This window comes from Cydia pomonella, chromosome 3, assembly GCF_033807575.1.
Source record: "Cydia pomonella isolate Wapato2018A chromosome 3, ilCydPomo1, whole genome shotgun sequence".
Classification (NCBI taxonomy): Eukaryota; Metazoa; Arthropoda; class Insecta; order Lepidoptera; family Tortricidae; genus Cydia; species Cydia pomonella.
Window position 1 is genome coordinate 25,849,498 of NC_084705.1, and position 26,310 is coordinate 25,875,807.

At 35.8% G+C, this 26,310-nt stretch overlaps 1 protein-coding gene across 1 annotated transcript in view; it reads left to right on the plus strand.

Moving 5' to 3' along the window:
* The first annotated feature begins 18,365 nt into the window (after positions 1 to 18,365).
* LOC133516415 (zwei Ig domain protein zig-8-like) overlaps positions 18,366 to 26,310 on the plus strand; it is a 177,656-nt gene continuing 169,711 nt past the window's right edge. Inside the window, exon 1 of the mRNA XM_061849341.1 lies at positions 18,366 to 19,381. The gene's annotated coding sequence lies outside the window, so the exon portion shown is untranslated. The remainder of the gene's footprint in view (positions 19,382 to 26,310) is intronic.

A 26,310-nucleotide genomic window follows, 5' to 3' on the forward strand; every position in this document is an offset into this window, starting at 1 on the left:
AGAAAAACTCAGTCTTACTCAAATATCGTTACGTTTACTCTAATAAACAACATATTTAAAAATTATACATTTGGACACCTCAAAAAAACTCAGTCTATAATGAGTTAAGCTACTATTACTACGTGAAAACATGTAATTTATATCACATTACTACTAGCTATCATAGCTACTTATTCGAATTAAACCAAAATGATAAATTCATATCGTTTCATATATTTTTATTTGTATAATAGATTGTGCTCGTTTTCTTGAGGACTAGTTTTAAAACTGGCGAAGTAGAAGAATTGGACTGTAATTTATACATCTTGAATATAGGACAAAAAATATCAAATTTATTGGAGCACAAGAAAATATGATTATGTCAATCATTTTACGGGCCAGAAGTATGGCAAATTGAAAATAATTTATAATAGCTGATGTTTTTACTTAAATGAATATATGTGTCGTTTTCAAGCAAAAAGTCCCAATTTGTCGCTTGACATAAAGACGCTTTGATAGGTTATTCGTTTAAAGATAAAAGCAAATCAAAGTGGGACCTTACATATATCTTACTTATATATAAACTAGAATCCAACAAAATATTGTTATGTACGTGGCGGGATCGATGGGACGTTCCAATCAGCAAAAGACAGTAGTAGTTGACGACAAGTAATTTATTTTCAAACTTAGCGGATTTTTACAGTCTTGGTAACAGTGAACAATAAAGGTAACAAACAGAGTCCGTGTAAAATTGTCGACCTACAAAGAGTATACAAGAGCAAACACCCTCAGCACGAACTAAACCACAGGTTTCAATACTTAGTAATCAGTCTACGAGAATCTCTAGTAAGAAACTACACAAAACAGATGACACATCACCCATTGAATCTGTACAAAGATCAAACTTAAAACTTAACTATTATATGAAAGATGAACGCTTGCGCGTTCTATCTCGACCCCACCGCCATCTAGCAAACGGTTTGCATACGAATGTCTGATACATGCCATTAAACTGTGAAAGACTAACGCTTGCGCGATCTAACTCGACGCTGGCGCCATCTAGCGAGCAACTGGGTAAACTTTCCGTATTGGGAGTGGTGTTAAATATGTGCAAAGGTTACGGTTATATAATCTCCGGTAAAAAATGTATCTAATACATATGTTTTTTTTTACTTGTAGAATTGGTATAAAATATCTTTTCTAGCTCGTTAATATGCATCTAAATAAAGTACCACTAAGTACTTGTTTAGAGCGAATTAAGACAAGTATCACTTGCGCCATACGTTTGTATAGATTTACTAGCTTTATATGTATACATTTTTGATTTCGCTTATTAATGGTTTTAGGCAAAAATGTGTATGCTTGCAGATAAGCGGGGTTACATTTTTTCCTATTTACCTATTTCCGGGTAGAATATTTTTAGGATTCCTGCATTATATTTAAATATCTTTTAAGAACTATATATATTTAAAAAAACCTGGATGTTATAATTTAATGTTTTTAATATACCTATTAAATATTGTAATAAATTGTGAAAGTACAAGGACTAATGCATAGGTTTACTATTCATCTTTATATTTGCCTAAAAGTGAGTAAAATTGCTAATAGTGATGTACAAAAATTTGCCTTCATCTATTCATCGACTGCCGCGCTCAATCGCAATGCAACTTAAACAAAATTTCAAAAGCACATTTTCATAACAACATCCTTGCATTTTTTTCTCGCGCACAATAAAACCGACTGAAACGCTTACAACACTAAGTCGAAATTCAATTAACATTTTACGAGGCAGCGGTCACAAAAACATGAAGTGCAGTAATGAAGTGGCCATAAAAACTGGAAGAGTTTTTCGGGCCCATAAAAAGAATGAAACTTGGAAACGATTTTACGCTATATTGACTAAATAATAAAGTTGAGTTTAATGATTTAAGATAAATCCTGAGCTTGAAAGGCTTTTAACGTCACCTTTAACAAACGGCAATCGCTCTATAAAGTTCAAGAATATCTTAATTTTCCTTCCAAGGAAGTTAACATGCAGATATTTGGTACCCAGGAATATTTTATAACCTAGTTTATGAGGACGGTAATATGAATATTTGGGGACTCAGTTTCGTGATTATCTAGCATAAAGTCAAAACGCCTAAACGACTTCTTAATTTTATGTACAAATAAATACCTAAGCATATTTAAGCAACAAAAAGTGTATTTGCATCACAGCATGTTGGGGATTAGATAATTTAATTAACTAGTATTTATAGTGTTATTAAGTTACGAACAATACTGTTAGAACAAGTTTGCGTCTGTAATTAACAGAGCTCAGGCTGAAATCCATTTAGGATGTACTCGCCAGCAAGTTTTGCGAAGTTTCATAATCAAGGCGGTTTTATTCCTACAGGAAAAGTGGGATTATTAGAAAAATCAGTTATCTAAGTCATAACTAAGCCTCAGAATAATAACGAAAGATCGACATTATCAATGGTTGAATATCATGGTTCAAGACCAGTGATGAAAAATATTAAACTACAGCTGAATTTGGCCTTGAGGACCACGAAGACTTTTTTGGGATAAGAAACATTTAAACCTCTAGTATATATAGGGACGTGACGACTGTGGAGACTCTTCACCAGTGCTCTCCAAGCCGCTCTATCTTGGGCCGTGCATGCTAGCTTGAAATGTGGTTCGAGGGTGGTGGTGTGGTACGAGGGTAGAAGTAACTAAGGTAGTGGAATATGAAAATAATAAGACGACGACAGACGAAATCGCGGGCAAATGCTAGTTGTTTATATGTATATGTTAGTTTCTTAATTTCAAACTTGTCAGATATAATCCTCTTATATCTTTCGGTTTGGCTCATGGTTGACTGGTAGAGAATGCCTTCTGGCATTAAGGCCGCCATTTGTACTCTTCATGTATTGTGCAATAAAGTTTAAATAAATAAATTCTCTTTCGAACTAGCCTGAAAGTTGAACGCCCTTGTCCGCCATACAATATACCGTTCGATTTTCATAGCGACATCTTTACACGGTAGAAACCCATATAATGCAAAAAGCACGCCATTGTCTGATTATCAACCAGATTTGTCCGGATTCGTGCGGATTTGGTTAAGTAGGGCTAATAACCGGTAAACCTTAGTAGTACTTGCTGGCCAAATCCGATTTTAAGCCAGTCTGTAGTGATAGGTCAAGCAGGACCAGGTAAGCCGATAAGGTCACGTTTAATGACAGTCCCTTTTTATCACCGTATTGTAAGAGACACGTCAAATCCTATCTGAAAAGGGTAGCCTTTTTTATTCAAAATAAAGCAAGATTTAGTGATGGCGAAAAGATAGAATCTATTGAACGTTTTACGTATTCTTTTATATCGTTAATGCGAGTTGGAATATTTCAAAAATTCAAATTTTCCGAAATAGAATAAAGTTTCGGAAAATCATATGTATCATATTTGATATAGGTATATCTAATTCTAATTCTAATCCCTCGACAAACTCGTTACCTACTTTTCAGAAGAAAGATGTGGATTTTAATAATAATTTAATATGTAATGCAACATCATTATTTATTGCTAATAAAATGCAACCTGAAGCAACAGATCTATTTCACCTGTAAAAAAAATATATATCTACGACTACCTGATCACATGGTTGAAATTTTTTATCCTGTAGAAATTTCAAAAAACACGTTAACAAAAAGGAAAAGTAAACAAATAATTAAAAGTTTTTTTTCGTAGGGGGCATTTAATTACCCTGTCTACTGCGTAGCGAGAAGACGAATACACAGTCAAATAACATCTACTATGTACTTTAAATAAATCAAAATTCAATAACTAAGTAATACGATAGGTAACTATAACGACATAAGATTTGTAATCCCATTTTGACGACTACTAGGCAATATATTAAATGTAATACAATTCCTTTGCAATGTATTTTTCTGAGTTCTAGGCGATGTATCAAATATATACATATAGTATGTATCGCACGTACATCAGTAAATGTATCGAAATGCAGATTATGCAAAAAAACTTATACTAATCTAAGAAATAAGGGCAAAACTCATAGTACGAAAAGGACATCTGTTGTTACCGCGACGCCACACGTCCCATGTTGATAACTACCACATAACTACTAATTAATTTACAATCACACTTGAGTGCATTATTTTTTGCTATACTAAAAGGAGGATAGCTTGACATATTAATAGCACAATTAATTTGTTAGGTAATAAAGTGATCCTGCTAGATTTTTAATGTTCTATGTATCACGGGTCTTACAATGGCATGATAAGGATTAATTTATTCACCAGTTGTCTCCAAGAAATATTTCAAATGCTGGCGATAGGCATTGAAGTTAACGGCAAGAGGTTAAGAAACCTGCGCTTAGCTGACGACATAGGCCTTTTCTCCCATACGTCATCACATCTGCAGCAAGTAACAAATGCTGCAAGACTACAGCACGACGAACCTTGAGGTTGGACTTACAATGAAAAGAGTGAAAACTGAGTTGATGACCAATCAAGTTAAACATAGGGTAGGTAGTAGTAGATGGGCAGGATATACAATATGTCAATGAGTACATTTACTTGGGCCAGATAACAGCAGCAGCAGCCATAGAAATCGATATTAGACGTATCAAGAACGCCTGGAAGAGCTTCTGGTCCATGAAAGCGCTTATGAGGGGTGTCCTTGCCTTGTGTCTTAAGTGCCGACTCCTCGACATGTGCACCTCATTCACTGAGGCTCAAAAATCGAAACTCTGGGTTTGCCAGCGAGCGATGGAGCGCAGTATAGGTACTAGGTGTTCGCAGAATCAGAAACATGGAACTACGGTCTAGAATTCGAGGTGTAGATGTTGTAGGTGTCAAGACCGCTAAGCATAAGTTGGGCTGGGTGGGGACATGTCTGTCATTTGCACCCGAAAATGTAAGCAAAAAAATTTTTCCCACAGATCCACGGAACACCAAAATGGTGCAGGTTGGGGTGCAGGCAGACCGAAATTGAGATGGCGGGACAAGTTATGTCCCGTTAAATCTAACAAAATATGAAACCCAGTCCCAGTAATATTATTTAAGCAGTTTTTAATTATCCCTGTTGTAATTTACAAAATGGCCTATGAGATCATAGATTGAGTGTAGGCATAATAATTATAAATTTAATTAGAAACTCCATTTCACGACGTAATCACGTTATATAATAATTTAAATTTTCCCTGCTTGTGTTTAACTTTCGTGTCAAACACCCACTATTACGCCGCCCGTCGAAATGAGACATTTTCGTCAGTCGACAAAATTGCCTAGGGTCAAATCTAACAGGTTTAGTTTATTGGGTGTGCCAATAAAAGCTTGGGTTTGTTATAATTATCCCTGTTACGGGTAGTTATCACGCTACCTGCGCGCCCAGATATTGAAATAGGGGAGAATAGAATGCATGGATAGGGTATGCGTTCGTAAATATGAAAATAAAAATAAATTACCTCTATTTACTTTCTCATTCAACCTTAGAAATTACGCGTGTAAATTTAAGACAGCACGATCTTGAAAGCCACGCGCTACCACTATTTAATACAGTGTAAAAGTTTGTTAATAGGCAAGAATTCTTAGTTTAAAATGTGTTGCATCATTAAAATTTGAATACCTACACCACAGATTTAGGATTAACTAGATACCGCCAGTACAAGACTTGCGCGAGTTTTTAAGTAGTAAAGTTCACTACTCATTACACTACAGTGGTGCTCATGTCATCCCAAGTGTCAGACGTTTATTGCGACGCAACAAAATGCCTCATTGTAAGCATAATTAACTGTACGAATATGACGAGAGTGTTTAGTCGTGTGAAAGGTGACATTTCTTTTCATAAGTAAGTAATTAAGTATTAAATAATCGCCTTATTGAATTTAAAATCATTTATTTTCAATTTGTAATGATGTCGTGACGTTTCTACCAAGATAGTTTTATTGTAGGTCGCAATGGACAGCAAACAAACGATACTTTCGTACATCGTTTAGTTGCATGGTAGGAGGGATTTTCTCATATTCTGTCGATTTTAAGCTACTAGTGTTGTACACTGCGATGTTTCATGCAGTATCGCTGTGCAATTCGATTTATAATCGATTTTTGTGACGGTTTCGTGTTACGAAGATCTTTATAAAGGTTAAGAAAAATTGTATTTACAATAAAAATATGCATGATGGATATTCATATAGGCACTTGAGGCGTTGTACCAAGGATGCGAGCGGCATTTCCTCGTTGTATCGCAATGCTGATATGTTGTGCGAGGAAGCCCCATCTTAAACGCCGGCAACGCACTTACAACCCCTCTGGTGTTGCAGGTGTCCATGGGCGGCGGTAATCGCTTACCATCAGGTGATCCGTCTGCTCGTAAGCGATTACCGCCGCCCGCCCGCCGATTATCATAAAATAAATAATAAATATAAATTAAGTAATTAAAATGTGTTAAGTTATTTGGGATATTAATGAATTAAATCATTATTTCATTTATGAGTACTAATAAAATACACTGTGCAATTAATTAGCGATACGAGCTCTCATATAGCAACAATTTTAGGTAATTACATTTAATGTATACTTTATACTATACTCATTTTCGCACTGTTTGTAATATTGTACAATAACACAATGATGCAGAAAGTGCAAAAGTAAATTTAATTATGTATGACATCGACTATATATCAGCGCACGCTGGTGGCGCTGGTACTAGCGGTAAGAACTTGCGAGTTGAAATCCGGAGGTCGCGGGTTGAGAGCCCGGCTCGTAAAAATGAGTTTTTCGGAATTTATGTACAAAATATCATTTGATATTTACCAGTCGCTTTTCGGTGAAGGAAAATATCGTGAGGAACGGGACTATTCCCAATAAGGCCTAGTTTATCCTCTGGGTTGGAAGGTCGGATGGCAGTCGCTTTCGTAAAAACTTGTGCCTATGCCAATTCTTGGGATGAGTTGCCAAGTGGACCCCAGGCTCCCATAAGCCGTGGCAAAATGCCGGGACAACGCAAGGAAGTTGATGATCGTCTATACATCAGCCCTGTTTCACTAAAAGCACGGACTATTGAAGCACTAACCTGAATCTACGATGCTAATTGCGCAGTTGCCAAACGAAAGAATCCTTCGTATTTCAGCCAATTGAAAATTCATAGCTCTGCTCCAGAGCGGAGTTGCACAAATAAAATGACCAGACTTAGAAGCTTTTGTGGCAATAACGAGTGTTTGAGAAAATGAAACATCGACAAATATGTCTATACGTCAGTCATATATTAATAATTAAAAGATGTAACTAATGTAACTTCTACTTGCTGTAAATTACCGAGAAAGAACGATGAGCACTTCTTTATGGGAAGTGTCCCATGGATGTAAACTGTTCCGAAGAATGTAAATTAATTATAAATCGGACCATAATTTATTTAGTAGGTACTTAAAAATAAAAACGTAAAGTGTGGAATCATCATTGGCCTTTGAGTCTATTACAGACTATTCAAACAGTGTCAGGTAGGGCGGCAGCGCTTTTCATGGCTGTGTAGGCCAATACAGGAGCGGCAAACACGACCACAAGCCAGGCAGGTGTAGTATGTCCGTGGCGAACAGGTGTCGGGCTGATGACGCTTGGCTCGCTTACTAGCAAGTGTCTTAAACCAAGCCTCATCATGGATTTTACGTCCGTCGAACACCAGTTTGCGCCACTTATCTCTGTCCTCGGCAAGCTCCTCCCATTTATGAACAGGGATGTTGAAGGCGTGCATGTCTCGCTTGGCGCAGTCCTTATGCCGTAACATAGGCCGACCGACGCTTCTCTTGGCATCAGCTATGGCGCCAAGTAAAACACGTCGCGGCAAACGAGAAGGTTGCATTCGATGCACATGCCCCAGCCAACGTAAGCGTCTCTGCTTTAGCAGCGCAAAGAGGCTGGGTAGCTGAGCAATCTCAAGAACCCTCTCGTTCGTAACCTTGTCCTTCCAATTTATATCTAAAATGTTCCGGATGCAGCGCATGTGGAAAGCGTTGAGACGACGCTCGTGCTTGGCGTACGATGTCCAAGTCTCAGCCCCATACAAGAGTATGCTCAGGATGCACGTTTGATAAACGATCATCTTGGTTTTCCTGGTTAGATGTTTATTTTGCCATACTCTTGTACTCAACTTCCCAAACATCGTCGCGGCTTTTCCGATTCGAACGTCGATTTCCGCATCCGGTGAGAGATTACTAGTCACCGTCGACCCGAGGTAACAAAACTTTTCGACTGACTCCAGCGGGGCGCCATCCAACACGATCGTCGGTATTTCCGCACACCCTTGAGCCAATACAACAGTTTTCCGGGGATTGATGGACATAGAGAACAGACCACAGGCCCGAAAAAATTTGTCCATAATAGTTTGAAGCTCAAACTGTGATGTGGCGATGAAGGCTGCGTCGTCAGTGTAAAAAAAAATGAAAATTGTAATCTCTCTGCTTTGCCTAAAGGTGGTAGAGAATGCCCCATGGCATTAAGTCCGCCTTTTGTACTATAAGGTTTTCTTTTGTGCAATAAGATTAAATAAATAAATAAATAAAACTATCAATGAGTATATCAAAGAAGATAGCGAATGTGTCGTGTATTTCGAGGTAGCTATCTTCTTATACAATTTTAAAAATATATATATAACGCTAAGGTAACATCGATAACAGACATATCGATATTTGATTTTGTCAATCACTTAATGTTGCCACAAAAACTTCTATGTCTGAAAATGACAAATGTCAAGTAAAACGGTTCTGTATGAATTTACATTTGCTTAAAATTTGCCCCAGTTGCTGTAATTTTTTGAAAGAAATTAATTGATTTACAATTGACAAACCTGACGCTAATGGGTCATAAGTGGCAAAAATCTATAGCTGTTGAGGAGTAGCAGCTCCACGTACCCGAGTGCTCCTGGGGAGTTCTGTCACCTGAATGGGTGGGTCGGACAAAATTCTCTGCCTCTGGCTTTTCTTAACCTGGCGTCCAGAGTGCAGTCGCGAGAGCTGCGAGAGGTTAGATGAGGCGAAATGTAAGTGATGAGTTGGCTATATGTTGCAAGTCCAGTGACAATTCTCTACCTTCAGCTCTCACACCAATGTTGCCCTTAAGCCATCCTAGACATCTGCCAGAAATAAAATTGTATAGTTACTGTTTTATTAGACAAGCGTTCGGTTTTATATTCGACAGCCCAGTATTTGAATCCCTCGCTTTCACCCAATAGCCTAGTTCATTTTAGATTCCATCATCTCTGAATAATCCTTACACCTTCCTTGGCTGGTGCTGCCTCGGCGTGCGTGACACAGAAAAGGGCAGCATCCACTCGGTGTACCCCATCTCATTAAAGTATCAAAGGGGCACGCCTCACAAATGTCCGGAGCACCATGTGATGGGTGCATCCAATAAAAGATAATATATATCATAGGACAATCGTTTCATTTTGGCAGGACTCATCATTACAGGCTTTTGCGTCTATTGCAGACGATTTAAGCATTGCTGTTTAGACAATGGGTTTGGTGACTGTGGAGGTTGATGCGTGAGCGGCACGACCTTCCACATTTTTGGCAGAGAAAGCTCATGTCACCTGAGGTTCCAGTTCTGGTTTGCTTTCTGCGACTCCTGATATCTAATTCCATCCGGTGCACATGCCCCAGCCACCGCAAGCGTCTCTGTTTGAGAAAAGCGGCAAGACTGGGCAGCTGCGCTTTTTCAAGAACCCTTTGATTTGTCACTTTGTCTTGCCAAGTTATGCCTAAAATGTTGCGTAGACAGCGCATGTGAAATGTGTTGAGCCGTCGCTCCTGTTTTGCATACGTCGTCCAGGTTTCTGCTCCGTAGAAGAGTATACTAAGAACCACACTAGCACTAACTTGGCAGGACTAGGATCAATATTAATTAACAAATGTCATACTATGGGTAGCAGCAATATGTATTGGTTTGATTTTAAATTGTTTTTCTGCTTCATTTTGTTTTGCGCCAAGCGTTTCATCAAGCTTTCACGGAACCCAAAGATAAGACAAAACACAGGTACCGTATCCACATTTTTTTTCTCCAGCCACAATTCCCCGGGGTAGCTCGCATACCGAATAGAAATGTGTTGATTATTTACAAATAGCGTGATTCCACGATTTCTAGTCGGATATCGTCTATTCTGATGCGATTCAGACTTTTATTGGATTTAGTGCAAGGTTTCAATTCGATTTGGTTTACAAATGGAGTGATTAGAGTGCTTTTGATTTGTTAAAAGCCGGTGAGATCTGAGGGAGCGATACTTAATCCCGATTGTTTAATCCGCTGTTGTTTTGAAAATATATTTTGGTATTTGTTTGGGTTAAGGTTTAGCTTTTTTAGATATTTGCAAAACCTGTAGCTGTGACCGGAAAAGGAATTGTTATTCAATTTTTGTTGGTATTGATTTAAGCTCTTTTTCATTTAGAGTTTATGAATTCCATGCAGAGATAAGACAACTAAATTAACGAAAGATTAGAAGATAATAGGTTTTTATTTTTCTTTAACCCAATTGAAATCATGGAGATTTTAAAATCTTAACTTAATTTGTGAGTGGGGTGATTGTGTAACATGACGGACATGTTGATGTTACTTACACTTTCATTTCAAATCATTATAGCGTGTGTGAAACAATATGGTGTACATATTTTCTTCCTCCCTTATAAATTAAAGGTATTTCTTGAATGTTATATTATTCACTTTAAGAGAATATTAAAACGATGGAACGTCTGAAAAGTAGGTGTACGTAAATAATACAGCACCTGTTGTTTTTTTAAAGTTATTGATGTTTATTAATTACACGTCAAGATTAGGTACATTAAATTGGATTACATTAGAGTTCCCCTGTTGTTTTAATAATAAAAATAAATAAATATTATAGGACATTATTCCACAAATTGACTAAGTCCCACAGTAAGCTCAATAAGGCTTGTTTTGTGGGTACTTAGGCAGAGATATATATTATATAAATATTTATAAATACTTAAATACATAGAAAACACTCATGACTCAGGAACAAATATCCGTGGTCATCACAAATGCCCTTACCAGGATTTGAACCCGGGACCATTGGCTTCATAGGCCGGGTCACTATCCACTAGGCCAGACAGGTCGTGTTTTGTGAATTTTAACGATGCTTAAATATAAGACCGAATTGAACTGAGAAAATATGTATAATCCCAATCTATGAATAACAAATAAGTGCAAAATAACAAATAGTCTATAAGTAAGCGGTTAACAAAACCCATCAACCAAAACAATTCTAATATAATTTGAATACGTCACATAGTGTGTAGTAGAGATTTATTTATTTATTAGAGATTTGGTTATTATTAATTTATAAATAATACATACAAGCACTTCTAGTGATATTCTAAGTGCAAAAATCAATTAAAAGTAAAGACAGCATGCATATCATACAAAGAAAACACAAAAAAGATCCGACAAATAAAACTTAACAACTAAATATAAAACAATGTTATTTACTACACATGATTCAATATACTAGTTGTATATAGACAATTATGTATTCGTTTTTTTGAATTTTCTTAGCGGATTAAAGTGTATGATCACTCCATGCATTTAGAATCTTACATCAACTCAACGCTTACGGTTAATTTTGCTCATGCCTACCAACCTTCATGATAATTGCCCTAGCGTTTGAGATATAATTACCGCGAATAATACATTACGATAACAGTTTACAATTAATTACCTTTGATTAAATTAATAAGAGCTCTTGACTGTCTTTCTACTAATATCCGAATTTAGCAGCGGAATTAGCTAAGCGGACGCAGTGGTCAAAATTATTTCTTGCTTGTAAGCATAACCTAGAGCGAGTGTTTGGCAGTATTTTTTTTTAATACAGTTGCTCAATAAGTCCTACTTTACGTAGCTGTTTAGCGTGCGGAAAGTTGGTTTTCGCAAACTAGTGTTTTTCACAATTCATGACTACTTATTGATGAGTGTTAATGTTAGTTTCCTTTAAAAGTCTTAATGAATATAAACACCTAACTTTTAATGTAAGAAAAATATACATATTTCATATTTTATTACTTACCTCTTCATCATTGAAACACATTTATTTTTTAATTTTGAATATTGAAAAACTGTTCTTAATAAGGTGTCTGAATGGAACGGAATAGTTGCCGAAACGCCTGTCAAAAAGAGGCGTTTTTTTCTTACTGCAAGCATATTTAAAATTTCCAAAGGCAACATTCTATAGTGTTTTTACACAATAAATATACGATACACAAATAATCGTAAATAACAATACTTAGGTAATAATAGTACAATGTTTTATATTTTACAGTTGTTTTTATCTTATAGAACATGCATAAAATAAATTACTCGTTGTTTTTTTTATTTTTTCACAACTGTATTAAAGAACGTCGTCGTCGTTCATACACGTGCGGAAATGTCATTCTTCACTCGTCCCGAGTTTTGCAGATATCTCGGTACTCGTGAAGTAATTACATACTTTCGCACTAGCATCGAAATGTACTATTGCATTCGTGCCCGCTTTTGCTTCTAAATGTACTAAGCAAATAAAAAAGACAATAGTTTTCTTAGGTGCCTGAGTAGAAAAACGCGCGAAATTAATATTTTCTATGGGATGACAACCCTTCGCGTCTAAATTTGTTAATTTTGCCACCTTTTTCTACTGACGGAAATGGCTTGCCAAGCTGTAGTTACGTTTTTTAGTCTTTAATGGTGCATTTGCTACGTATTTTAAAATGTAAATTAAGGAAACTATTTTCTTCTGATTTATCGATATATAATATGTGACCGAAACCAGCAAAACAGTCCTATGTGACCGAAACCTGCAAAACGTCCAACTTAGTTGCTTGCCATAACGACGGACGCCTTTCAGGTCATTTGTAAAAAGATACAAGCAAATCTTATCCTTATGGCAAGCGACGAAGTGACACGTTTTGCCGGTTTCGGTCACATGTGACTGTTTGTTTCTCAATAAATGAAAAAAATCTGCTAGGAGCATGTCGGGCCATGTGTAGGGTTCCGTAGTTAACATTCTGTCAGAATAAGCTAAACGGGCGCTATTAGGAAGTATCATGTACACAATAAAATTATCATAAAGGAGTATATTCGCGGCGCTTTGTACGTATTTTACTAAGATAAGAAGAAAAGACTTTTTTTAAATAGTTCGAAAACGGCTGGACCTATTATGTTCGCTATAGTTTTCATTGAAAGTATTTTCATTTCCAATACAACAGGTAACTGTGCTTGGCATTGAATGTGTTAAGCTTTTATTTTACGATTTTTTCATATTTTTTGGACCCATGGTCCAAAAGTATAATCCATTTTATTTCTTTCGAAGCGATTATTTTCGAGATTATTCACTTTATCAAAAAATGGTTGTTACAGACCTTTATTCGTTTTGAATGACCTATCCAACGATATTCCACACCATTGAGTTACAGCGAAAAAAAAAAACTTTTTTTTATAGTTTTTAATTTACCGTTTTGTCACCATGCATGATTTATGTATCCATACCAAAAGTTACATGTGGTGTAAGTACTAAAATATTCCTCATTCTAATTTACCGCCATGATCTCTCTGGCTATCTCTAATCTCTACTCGTATTATCATATTTTTATCGCATAAAGCTATCAAAAACGAATAATTGACAAAAAAAAACCCTATGATTTGTGACGCATTAAGGCAATTACTTTTATCTTTTCATGCGGGCAGGGAACATGCATGTTTTATAAAATAATGACTGTTTAAGTGGTGTCTATCAATTTTGGGAAAGGTATGTAGAATAACCTAAAACTAACAAGTGAGATATTTTTGTACAGATAAATTGTGTACTAAATCGTTGGATAAAACAAAAGCTAACGGACTTAGAAGTTACGTTAGGCACAACATACGTATTTTTCAGCCATAGCTTGCCATGCGACGACCAACACCGACGACGCTAGCGATTTGTATGGAGATATTATATTTTATTTTAGTTTAGTTTATTACCTGACCGCTAATCACCTGCAGGCTGTCTGTTTTTAAGTCTATCGAAAAGCCTGAGTAAGGATGATGAAAGGAATAAATTTACTATCTAAATTTTAACCCTACTAATTTAGAGCGTCGTAGAATTAAATAGTGTCACTATGTAAATTGTTAGTGATTCTTGAAGTTTAGGTAATGTTGCCGCTGTGTGACGGATTCTTAAAAGATTTGAAGTTGGCATAGTTATTAAGTAATAAACACTTCAATAGAAGTAAACAACATTTTATTCAAGAAATGTTATGTGTCATCAACGATGACGCGCAGTATGGTCAAATCTTACCATTAATAACATGACATTACGAGTCGTGAATGACACAATCTATATATGATAAATACGTAAACAACCATTGATTATGGTGTTAAAACTAAAACTGCATGTTAAAAACTATTAGGCAAATAATGAAGCCCGATCACGCAGGCGGCATTTTAAAGAAGAAGATTATTTTAAAGAAGAAAAGTAAACACCTACAAAGGTGAGCAAACTTATACTAAATAAACTAGGAAAAGCAAGTTACTAAATTGCATGGACACATGAAAATGCTTCTTACCACTGGACCAATGAGCGATTACTTACGTGACTTGTATTTTAAATTGTCTTAACCCTTTAATGTGCAAGACTAAAAAAACCCTCATTTCAAGCCTAAAGGATACGGTTATGGCTTTAAATTTTTTATCTGTTTAGTATAAAAGATAGCAGCTCATATGGCTTTGTCAAAAAAGATAACAGATTGTATTAACGAAAAAATAAAGTATCAAAACTGATCTTGTCAATTTTAATGAGGCAGTAATATTTTGTTGTTTAAGGCCGCAATTAGACTTATAACTGATTATTAGAGTAGCAACATATAAATCATAATTAATCGTATATTGCTGTTACATCGTCATAAAATCTTCACATTCATATGTTTCCTATATCTATGATCAAATTTCTATGATAATATAATTGCGGCGTAGGAAAACATAGTTATGAAAACAAGGTACAATGGGCTATTAAAGTTATAAGCATAACATTACAAACTACAAAAAAAGTTAAAAAAGAAGATTTTTTATTTTATTTAATGACTTAATTTTTTAATTAACAAATTTAAAAAATTGCTGATTATTATATCATGATTTTTTATATCTTTATTTATGAAATATATCTGTGATCCATCGTATTTCAATAGTTTTCATTATATGGTTACATAAAGTACTGAAAGAGGATATGAGAAAGAAAGGAGTGAGTGCTGAGGTGACAAAAGATAGAGGAGAATGGAAGAGAAGAGCATGTTGTGCCGACCCCACATAACGTGGGATAAGGGCAGGAGGAAGAAGAAGAGGTTACATAAAGTACTGGGTCCAGTGGACCCCTTAGCGACTAAAAGTGTTTGAAACTAGGGCGCGTATGAGAAAATAATAATAATTATAGAAAAGTGCTATTAAATTATATTTTGACTATAGATCACATCCTCCCTGATGGGCCGCTATCCCCTAGTACCTATGGATGCAGTAGACATTTTTATATGGCAGTATTTACATTGACTACAAAATATTGACTCATGTACATATCATCTGTAATAGAATACTATCGGATTAAAATTACATTTCCATCACACAACAACATTTTCATCTTCACTTAGAGGGTTGGCAGTCTTCAACTGTGCGTTTCTCCAGAAACTTCCTGGCTCGCACAGCTAAACTGTGGAATGAACTGTCGCCCACGGTATTTACGACCAAAAGAGCTTCAAGAAAAGAGCGTTCCCCCATCTTAAATGCTGGCAATGCACTTATAACACATCTGGTGTTGTAGGTGTCCATGGCGACTGTAATTGCTTACCATCAGATGATTCGTTTGCCTCCAAAATAAATAAAAAATATTAATGAAAAATCTGCCTTCCTTTCATAGTTATTTAATTGGTAAAAGATCTCCTTTTCGTGCGTTCTTTTTTCCAATAGGAAACTGCAGCTGGCTGTACACAACAATTCTATGAAACGTACGTACCAACCTAAGTATAATATATAACCTAAGTATACGAGTAGTAGCAGGCTCTAAAATCTATTTTTTTTACATAATAACAATCTTGATTGGATTACCGCTGTGATATCAATAGCCATTCTATCCTGGAGTCAAATATTATCAAAGTTATTTAATCTTAAAGGACCTTTATTTTTATGTACATGTTATGCCTCCCGGCTTCTTACTACGTAAACAATATAGCTCTGAAGTAGGTCTTTCGTTCGTTTCGAGATTACAGATCGATCTACATTAAATATCAGTGCGAGTCAAAAGCGAAAAGAAAAAACTAACTATAGAAATGAAGCTCCAAGAAAATAAGTTCTCAGAAAGTTGTATTATTCCCAAGTTTCATAATTCTGTATGCTACTTAGAAGTACTGCCGAATAGTGCCGAAGGAGGTGCCTCGATAGATACCTAAACGAAATTTACTCGTAATATTTAACAGCATGAATAGAATCTTATTTTTATCTATTTAGATGCACCTCTCCAACTAGAAAATATTGGCAATTAGCTTTAGGTCCGTAGGTATATTTCTTAAGATCTTTGGTGAGGAAGAAAATCTTGGCAGTACTTTGGGACATTACTTAACTTTAAGATACCTATCTTAAAGTACCTACATTATTAACATGAATGCATCTTTTTCTTTAGAACCGACAAATAATGAAATGAGGATAATATGTTTTTTGCCGACTCATACGGCATAAAGAAATCTCTAGTCAACATTTTTTTTATGCTTTTCCTAATCCAAACACATCTTGTATTTAAAGCAGATGTTTGGCTAATAGTAAATTATGTCTAATTTTTCAAAACAAGTGTACCTAATACTTAATGTTAATTATTCACGTGAGTTATTTATATTATATAAATTTCTGTTTCCGCTCCTGCATCCGAATTCAAGATCATACCTACTAGCAACTTTCAAGGGCTTTTTGTCTTTAGATGGCTCTCGAAGCTCGGTGAGGTTCGATTTAACCTTTAATACAAACCTGTTTAATTCTAGGATAATACGGTTATTGATTGACACAGATTATAATTGAAACGTCTGCTTGTCTTTATTTCGTTGAAAGCTTTTTTCATAAATCAAATAAAATTTAGTTACACATTGTCACACCCATAAAAACGCGAGGTAAGTAGCCAAATAGACAAAATATTAAATACTTTTTTAATAGCTGAATTTTAAATAACTGTTAGATTTTTTCTGAGTGTCCAGATCTTTTAAAAAGTTTTTTCTAAGCCATTCATCATATCGGGTCAGGTGGGGTAAAAATAGGACGGTTAAAAAAAAAACTTTACCGAAAACCCTATTGTTATACACCTATATTGTAAGTCATATCATTATGGATTACATTATATGTTAATTACCTATAGTATTATCCTGTAAAAGTTTTCAATGTGTTTTTTTTATAAAATATGTATTGTCTTATTTTTACCCACGTCTCATTTTCACCCCACAAGACCATATTAAGCAAAAAGTGTTAAAGTTCTCATAAAACGAAAAGCCACCGTAGGCTTGACGAAAATGTGATGAAACTAACACTGAATAATAACCCTTAAGAACGTGACATATACTTCCCGCCCACATCGATGTGCAAAATATTATTGCAGGATACTGTACTTGCGCGCACAGAGATGGTTTGAGGTGTAGACTTGAAAATGAGAAATAAATTTAAATGCATTAACATTAAGCAGGAAGTGGGCATTAGGTTAGCAGATGAGAGTAAGTTGATGGATTACACATATGGACATAAAATTAAAGCTGTATAATATGATATATGTGTGGTATAAAGTATGTACCGTGTATTACCGGAAAGTGAATTTTCCTTCAAATAGTGCAATGAGACGTAGTTAGAACCAAAACTTGAGATTAATTAAATAAGATTTAAAAAAATATCACATTAAATATGTTGAGTAGGAAGGCGTATAAGTTTTACACTGTTTGAAATGATGTAATTCCCGAGGGAAATGTAATACCCATGTACAAATTGCAGGAATTTACAAGCTAAAATGTTAGTTTAGTCTTTCAAATGTGGAGTATTTCCAATTTTTCACTTAAATAGTAGATCGTTAATTGGTCTAAAAGCCTTCTAGAAATTGATTTTCGCATAAATCATCTGTAATGTGGCTAATATATGGTATCATTGGATTCAGTGTGATATCCTGAAAACAAATACCTAATAAGATAACAAGCGCAAAAATGGCGGGGGCAGTAACTATGACGTCATAAAGTCGGCGGTACAAAGAAAACATTTTTTTTTAAACATACCATGTGATGTATTCAATGGCAGGTCTTTGTGAGAAGATATAACATTTTCACTATGTGGTTTAACAAATTATTAGAAAACGTCCGCATATAGATTACGATTTCATAATACAATAAAGAGAGCCTTGTGGAGTAAACATTTACGTATTATAAGTACTTTTATTATCCATACAATGTTGGACCACCTTAATGTACCTATATGTAAATAAATAAGTACCTGTTGTACCTAATAATTGTATATCTACTAAATCCCCACCTACCTATAAAACTTGATGGGTGAATGGTTTGAATTTGCCAAAATCGTAAAATAGTTTCTGTTATTATCCACCATTGAATCCGGATTGAATTTGCTAGAAACCGAGTTGGCAGCTTTGCAGATGAACGAAAATGGAAAGGACTAGTTCTCCAGGCTTAAAAAAAGTTGAGATTAGTGGGATCCCTCAAAAGATGGTGAAAACTCGTTAAAAACACGCAATAAATAAATAAAAAATATTATTCTTCTACTAATATAAACCGTGTTTACGAAAATACCTATGTATGTAAGCATACAAATAAAAATTAAACTTTTAATACACCGTAGAACTTACACTTATTCGTCGCATACTTACTCACTGCGCAATATTCAAATAAAGCGCCAAACGGATATATTTTTCAAGATTTTCGGTCATGCGCGAGCTACCCGGGTACCAATACACGTTTCACTTGTAGGTGATCGGGTACACACATTCATAATGGCCGACTATCAGTACTTGGAAAATCACGGACACAGCCAAAGAAAATCACGCACACTTCCACCCAATCTCTGTTGTACGCCGTGTAAGTATGGGGGTTTCACGCACACTGGCACCGCGTCAACCCTGCGATGCTGTATACATTAGTCTCCTTCTGGGTACCGTATCGCAAGGACGTGTATTTGATCACCATTTTATGACGTTCGGGAGTGTAACGAAGTGAACTCGGTATCATAAGAGTTAACTCGAGTGTTAAGCTTTTCACAAGTTTGTATGGATAGTGGACGTTACAAACTTTTTTAGTGTATTTATGTGGAGTGTTGATACAGTTGTGTGAAATTTTAAAGGAAATGAAATCTGCATTCTTTGGATAAATTCGTAGGTAAGGAAAGGAAGCGTTTAATTAATTTTTAAACATGACGATTGTTTCTTGCAATAAGGAAAAGAAAAACAAATCATCATTTATTTTTAATAGTATTTTGTTATTTTCTTGAAGTATGTATTAAGATATATCAATGGAATAAAAAGTAACCTAACCTACAAGAGTTTTGTGCTATTAAGTACTGGCACTACCCTTGGGGTTGTATTTAACTGGTTTCACCCTTTTGGTCTTCTTGGAAGGTCTTTTGACTGATAAAACTGGCTGTCTTCGGTCCCGACTTTAATATAAGTCTTGTTTTACATTTATTTACGAGTAAGTATCCAACATGATACTAAAGGATAATTATCACGATACATATCTTGTTACATAAGTTATTTATTTAATTAATTATTATTACGGTAGTTATCATAAAGTATATTTCTTGGTAACTTTGGACCCTGGTGTGCTATAAAAGGTATTCGAATAAAACTAATTCTGTGACATTATATTTTTTAGGTTTACCAACTTGTTGTGGTTATTTTTAGAGACAATCGATAGTTTGCATAAAAAATTAATTTTAGCGGTTTATTTGAACGTTTTTTTTTCTCTTTGAGCAAGAACATTTTTATTTGTAAGTAAAAATACTAAAACAAAAACCTGTTCGTCTTAACAATGCAATACACGTGTATTTATATTTTACGATATAAACTTAACGATTAAAATGTTTTCCTTTTAATTTCGGTACAAATGTTGTGAATAACGGTCACGATTTTCCGGAACGGAGTGTTTGGTAGGTACTCCAAGGCCTTAACACGTTCAGTGTCAGCGCGAGCTACGCGCTACGAGTGTAGCCAATAACACGGGAAAACCGTATGTAGTGAAAAGCGCTTACGAATAAAGAACCCGCCTAGCGGGTCGTTGGCGCTGGCAGTAAATGTGTTAAATTATATTAGCGTCAGTAGGCACATTCTAAACGAAAACTTGTACTATTATAAAAATGAAAAATACATCCATAAATAACTAATTAAGATGGAATATTATAAAAACTGTTAAGATCTTTACATGCATAGCTAATTGGGACTTCTAAGCCCGTTTTACGGTTTTCGTAGCGAAAGTGGCAAGGACACAACCTTGTAGTTACGTAATGCCTGCATGTAGACTCATCAGTCGTAATAATATTGTAAAAAAACGAGCCAGTAGCACGAGGCCAATTCAAACTTAAAATTTGACATCAAAATAATATGTAAATTATGTCATTTTATTCCTATTCAACCGTCGGTCGCGCTAATAGATACATGTACGGAGAAGTGAGAGCGAAATTAACGTGCGAATGGTAACTAAAATAAATAGTTCCTGTGGACCACTAATGTCAAAAATAAGTACCTAGTTAGGGCGGCATGTATTGTAACCCTATGAGGTACAAAACATTACGGCCCAAAGAATCTGGAACTTCCTGGATTCCATGGGCATTAGTAATGAACTTTAAAGGGCTGTCTCGATAGATCACTGCTTGGTCGACTTGACACTCAAAGGCCCGCAACACCCCATTAATAATAATAATAACTAAATAACAACATTTAGATAAAATTTTGTTGTCAACGTGTACGTTTGATTTAAGCTCCATGTCGGGCTACTCAATGTAGGGTTCCCTAGTTGTTGCCCGTCCGTCACGTCAAAAAGCAGACTGAAAGGGAAGTTTTTCGTAGCACCTCTAGTTTTTCCTAAAAATTTAAGACTTTTTGAATAAACTCAAAAAAACCAGTAACGATTATTATATGCTCAAAACACTTTTTAGTGAATGTATTAAGAGGAAACATTAGTGGTCACTTTTCTACACAAACGTTCTCGACATTTTCCTCTGGATGTTGGACCAAGATGATTTTTTTTTTGTATATGCATTCAATACTTCTAGTACTTGAGTCTGTACGTTAAGCTTTTTTTTTGATATTATTTACATTAAGAAGCGGTAGAAACGGCCAAATAAATGCGCCGTAAACAGACTAAATCGGCAACAACAAACGTAAAACAAAACGGCCAGACAGACAATTTCTTTCTCATTCCGTTTCCCAAATTAAGAAGTATACCTCGACTTCTTAGATTTCTACCAAGGACTTTCGCCTAAACTACAGTTGTCCTTGTCGCACTAATTGTTGAAGTCGCCCCCGTCAGCGCGACGAATATGTTTACCTAAAATTCTCAAATCTGAGAAGGGGTTGGTATTTCCTCTGCGCTGTCTTGATTGGCTTTTTCAATATCAGTCCAATGTAAGAACATAGTAATCCCGTAATAGATAATATATGTTGCGTGACCTTCTTCACATTAATTAAGATAGTAGTTCCTTCTTATGTAATATATACGTATGATGTTGAATTTCAGGGCGGCTGGATTCCTATTTATATTGAGATTTTTCGCTTCGTCGGGAATCAGAACAAACTGCCAAGGTGGGCTGATCCGCTAGAGTCCCAAGGGTTACGATGAATGCTTTAAGATCTAGGCCGCATAAGAAATCTCGTATAAAAATGAGACGTGTCTAATGGCCATCATTAGTTATTCCAGTCACTATCAGCTAGGGTTTCAGGTAAAATCTTGGAGTAAACTATGTTTGTACAAAATATATTTTCTTGAATTTTATTGTATTAATACATTTACTACCAGCGACTCCAAGGTAGTTTCCGTGTCTGTAGGCGCCTTTAGCTACAAATGTGTTTCCCCGTGTTATCGGCTACGAACGTAGCACGTAGCTCGCACTAGCAGTGAATGCGTTAATGTCGATGGTGGAAGACATTTAAACATACGGCCCGATTCGAAGAATGATTTAGACACGTTTAAGATCTTTAAATAAAAGATTCATAACTTAAGGACATGACAAAATTGACGTTTATTTCTAATCCCGCTGTGATCCCAATAATTTACGATATTTCTAACGTCAAAGTGGCATTGGTTGGCCGAATCGAACTGCTTCTGTCAACTTTACGACATACAAACGATATATAAATGAGAACTTATTTAAACCAGAAATTATCGTTATCATATATCATTCTTCGAATCGGGCTGTAAGTCATAATACTGGTTTAATGTGGTGGAATTTGTAATATAATAAACGTACCGCCTACGACATCATCCACTTAGAAGCTTTTGAAAATGATTAAGCCTATTTTCATCATCTTAGGGGATAGATACATTTCAAAAATGTAATTACTTAAAGAAGTTCTACAATCTCTGAAGAGTATATATTTCATATTTCATCTTCCCACTTACGGTTTACGGTGGCTGTTGTCAGTCAAGAAATTTACCACGCATATGTTCGTGCATGGAAGAAATAGGTTTGCCAGTAAATAACGGCGTTGGACCTGGGTACACCCAGGTGCGTAGCCAACATGCCAATCGTTTATTCTCCGTAGCGAACGAAATGCAACTGTCACTGTCGCACTAATATAGAAGAGTGATAGAGAGAGACAGTGTTTCGTTGTCTTAGTAGCGCAAGTGGTTGTCACCTTGGCTAGGCACGATGCTCGGTACACGACTTATTAGGCAACGAGGCAGTTATTTTGCGCACGAGAGCGCAACGATAGACGGCCAATACGGTCATATGGAATTTCTCCGTCTGATCGAGTTCAAAGTTAACGTCGAAGGATCCAAAAGGCATGGGGCTTTCTGGATCATCCGACATTAATTTTCAATATGAACCCGTGGTTATAATTGTAGTAAGCGTAAGCATTTCTTCAATTCTGGTTTAATCATGTTTAAAATTGATAAAAGGATCCGGACTTAAGGGCTTTTAAAATAAATCTCTGCTCAAAATGGTAAAAAGCTGCCGCCATTTCACAATTACTCATTTAGATCAGATTATGTTGAACATTGATATGAAGATAAAGAAGGCCCATTGAATATATAAATGCGGCCGCCATTTTTATTATGTTTATTTTTGGTCTTTCTGTTCTCTCTTCTTCCTCGCGTTGTCCCGGCATTTGCCACGGCTCATGGGAGCCTGGGGTCCGCTTGACAACTAATCCCAAGATTTGGCGTAGGCACTAGTTTTTACGAAAGCGACTGCCATCAGACCTGCCAACCCAGAGGATAAACTAGGCCTTGTTGGGATTAGTCCGGTTTCCTCACGATGTTTTCCTTCACCGAAAAGCGACTGGTAAATATCAAATGATATTTCGTACATAAGTTCCGAAAAACTCATTGGTACGAGCCGGGGTTTGAACCCGCGACCTCCGGATTGCAAGTCGCACGCTCTTACCGCTAGGCCACCAGCGCGCTTCGTTTTGGTCTTTCTGTTCTGTTACTTAATAAAATTTAAATTTAGCCAGAAGGGTAAGTAGCGCTTATGGGAGTAGTCCCATAAGCGCCCTTCTGGCTAGAGGACTTACATGGTGTAACATGAGGAAACCGAAAGATTTTAACACTGTATTCCTGATCACATTTAGAGACCAAAATATCATTGGTATAAACTTTTCTGGATTTCGCCTATAGTTTCAGAGTTAATAGCAATAAAAAATTACTTTTTATTGTAACTTAGTGAAAAACGACTTTTTGATGACGATGATGGCATTATGGCGTAGTCTAAATATCCTTATTGATAGATGTCAAAAAGTGACAAACTACCTTTGCAAAAACTAGGTTTTCCAAAAAAATTGTAAAAAAATTCCAGTGCCAGTTTTACCATTAACTTTTTATGTACATGTACAAATACTGCTTTAATTGAAAAACTGCTTTTTTTCTTTACCCTATTTGAGTGTCCCACTCCCCTGGTTTTCCATAACTCCCGATTTTGTGCTTCTTCCAAGCACACTTGTAAAGGACGCTGTCAAAGTCGTCTCGTCATTGAATTGGTCGGTCCATTTAACACCTAAAATGCTGCTCTCCATAGCGCGTTGGCAAGCCTTCAGTTTGGACCCTTGAAACTCTGTCAGTGAACAAGTTTGGGCACCGTAGGTTAGGCTGTCTACACGCGTCAACTATGAAATTGCTTTGCATCGGTCGATCGATCGGTCCTTTTAACACCTAAAATTCTGCGCTCCAGAGCGCGTTGGCAAGCCTTCAGTTTTGACTCCTGAAGCTCTGTGAGTGTACAAGTTTGGGCACCGTAGGTTAGGACAGGCAGTATACACACGTCAACTATGAAACTGTTTTCCACGTTAATAACGTATCAATTGAGAAGTACCGACATGTTAGGTACTTAGAGTCCGTCTAAGTTAACTTTACACCGACTTTGACATAACATTATTATATTGGGAATTGGATATTTATGATGACATTTTCACACTTTGGAAACAACAAAGTACAAATCTAGTATATTATATGTGGGTAATACTGAAAGTTTCTATGATAAGCCACTTAGAGATAACGCAGTGAAAGAAAATATTTGAATATATAACTCGCTGTCTATTTAGTTAGGTATGATTTATTCAGTTTAAATATGTATTCTAGGAATTCAGTGCAACGAAGAAATAAAAATTGTATGTCGGGCGTTTTAGCAATTTTAGCCCGAGATTATTTTAATGTTTGAATTATATACGACTTACAATAATATGCCCGGTTGTCGACAACCAAGTTGTATTACCGGCTTAGACCATTATATTATATTATAAAATAAAGCCCATTTCTCGTGCGACTGTTTGTAGTAGGTTCATGAATTTAGTCGCTTTCGTATTAATACTACGAATATTATCAAGATGGATGTCTTTCAACTGAGATGTCCTAAACTAAAATAGCAGTACCGTGCTCAATTGTATATAAAAAAAACTTCCATAAAATAGCACATGAACTGATTTATAAAATCTTAGGTATCTAAATGAGTCAAATAAAAAAATCCTACGTGTGTGTACAAGTGTACGTGCCCGTGTCGGCGTGTCGTATATCGCGACTACGTCAGAAAACTTGACTCTAAATAGATTTTTTCACACAAAAAAGTGCCTGAGGAAAAATGGCCGTTTTCTTGGTTGATCGTATCTTAAACAAAATTTGTACGCAATGTCAGAAAGAATTTAGAAAACCGATTTTAAATAAAAAAATCTAAGACAGTATTTGAGATTATACGTACTTTATGTATGACCTTAATATCTAAACCGGTTACTGATGTGATTTATCAAAAAAAAAAACTCAGTTAATTTTCACAACATTGTTTAACTTTATTGACTATAACAAATTATTATACTAGTGAAACTATGAGCTGTAGACCTCGCGAGCATAACTTAAATAATGTATGGCTCCGCCATTTTGAACAAATTCGAAAACTTGAATCGGCAAAAGGATGTATTTGATCATCGAACTTGCTCACAAAATTTCACGAGAATTGGTTTATAATTGCTACCTGTATAGGACAATATTCGGGCATAGGAAATCTTTTTTACCCTAACTGAAACGGAAACCTAGCCAGCGAATACTTGGTTAATTACTATGAACTAGTGTTTTTCATAAACCTAACTGTCCGTTTCAATGCTCTCATTGTCTGTTTTTGTCTTAAACGTACAATAGGCGTCGTCGGGGAATCGAGGCGTTTGGAAATTCATTATCAAAGTCCTTGCAAGCGAAAGAAGTACAAAGGGATGGTTAAAAGCCTGATATGACGGAATTTGATGATTGATAGGGCACGATTTCATTAGGTTAGTGGAAAAAACTTTTGCGTGACAAAATAAAAGCTTTTGATCCACTTAAAATAAATATTAAAGGACAATATTTCATAAATCGACCTAGTTACCTACGGTGACTAAAACACAATACTTATTAAGCTTACGAGCTTAATAAGGATTGTGTTACGGATACTTTGCGAGGATATACATTGATATTATAATGTATGTATTCAAATATATAGTAAACAACAATTACTTATGAACATGTTCGTTAGTAGGTTCCGAACTCAGAACTTCTTCGTACTCGACGTCACTATTGATATGTATTTGAGTATGTTTGTGTTGTGTTCACGTGGAATGTTGGTACTTGAG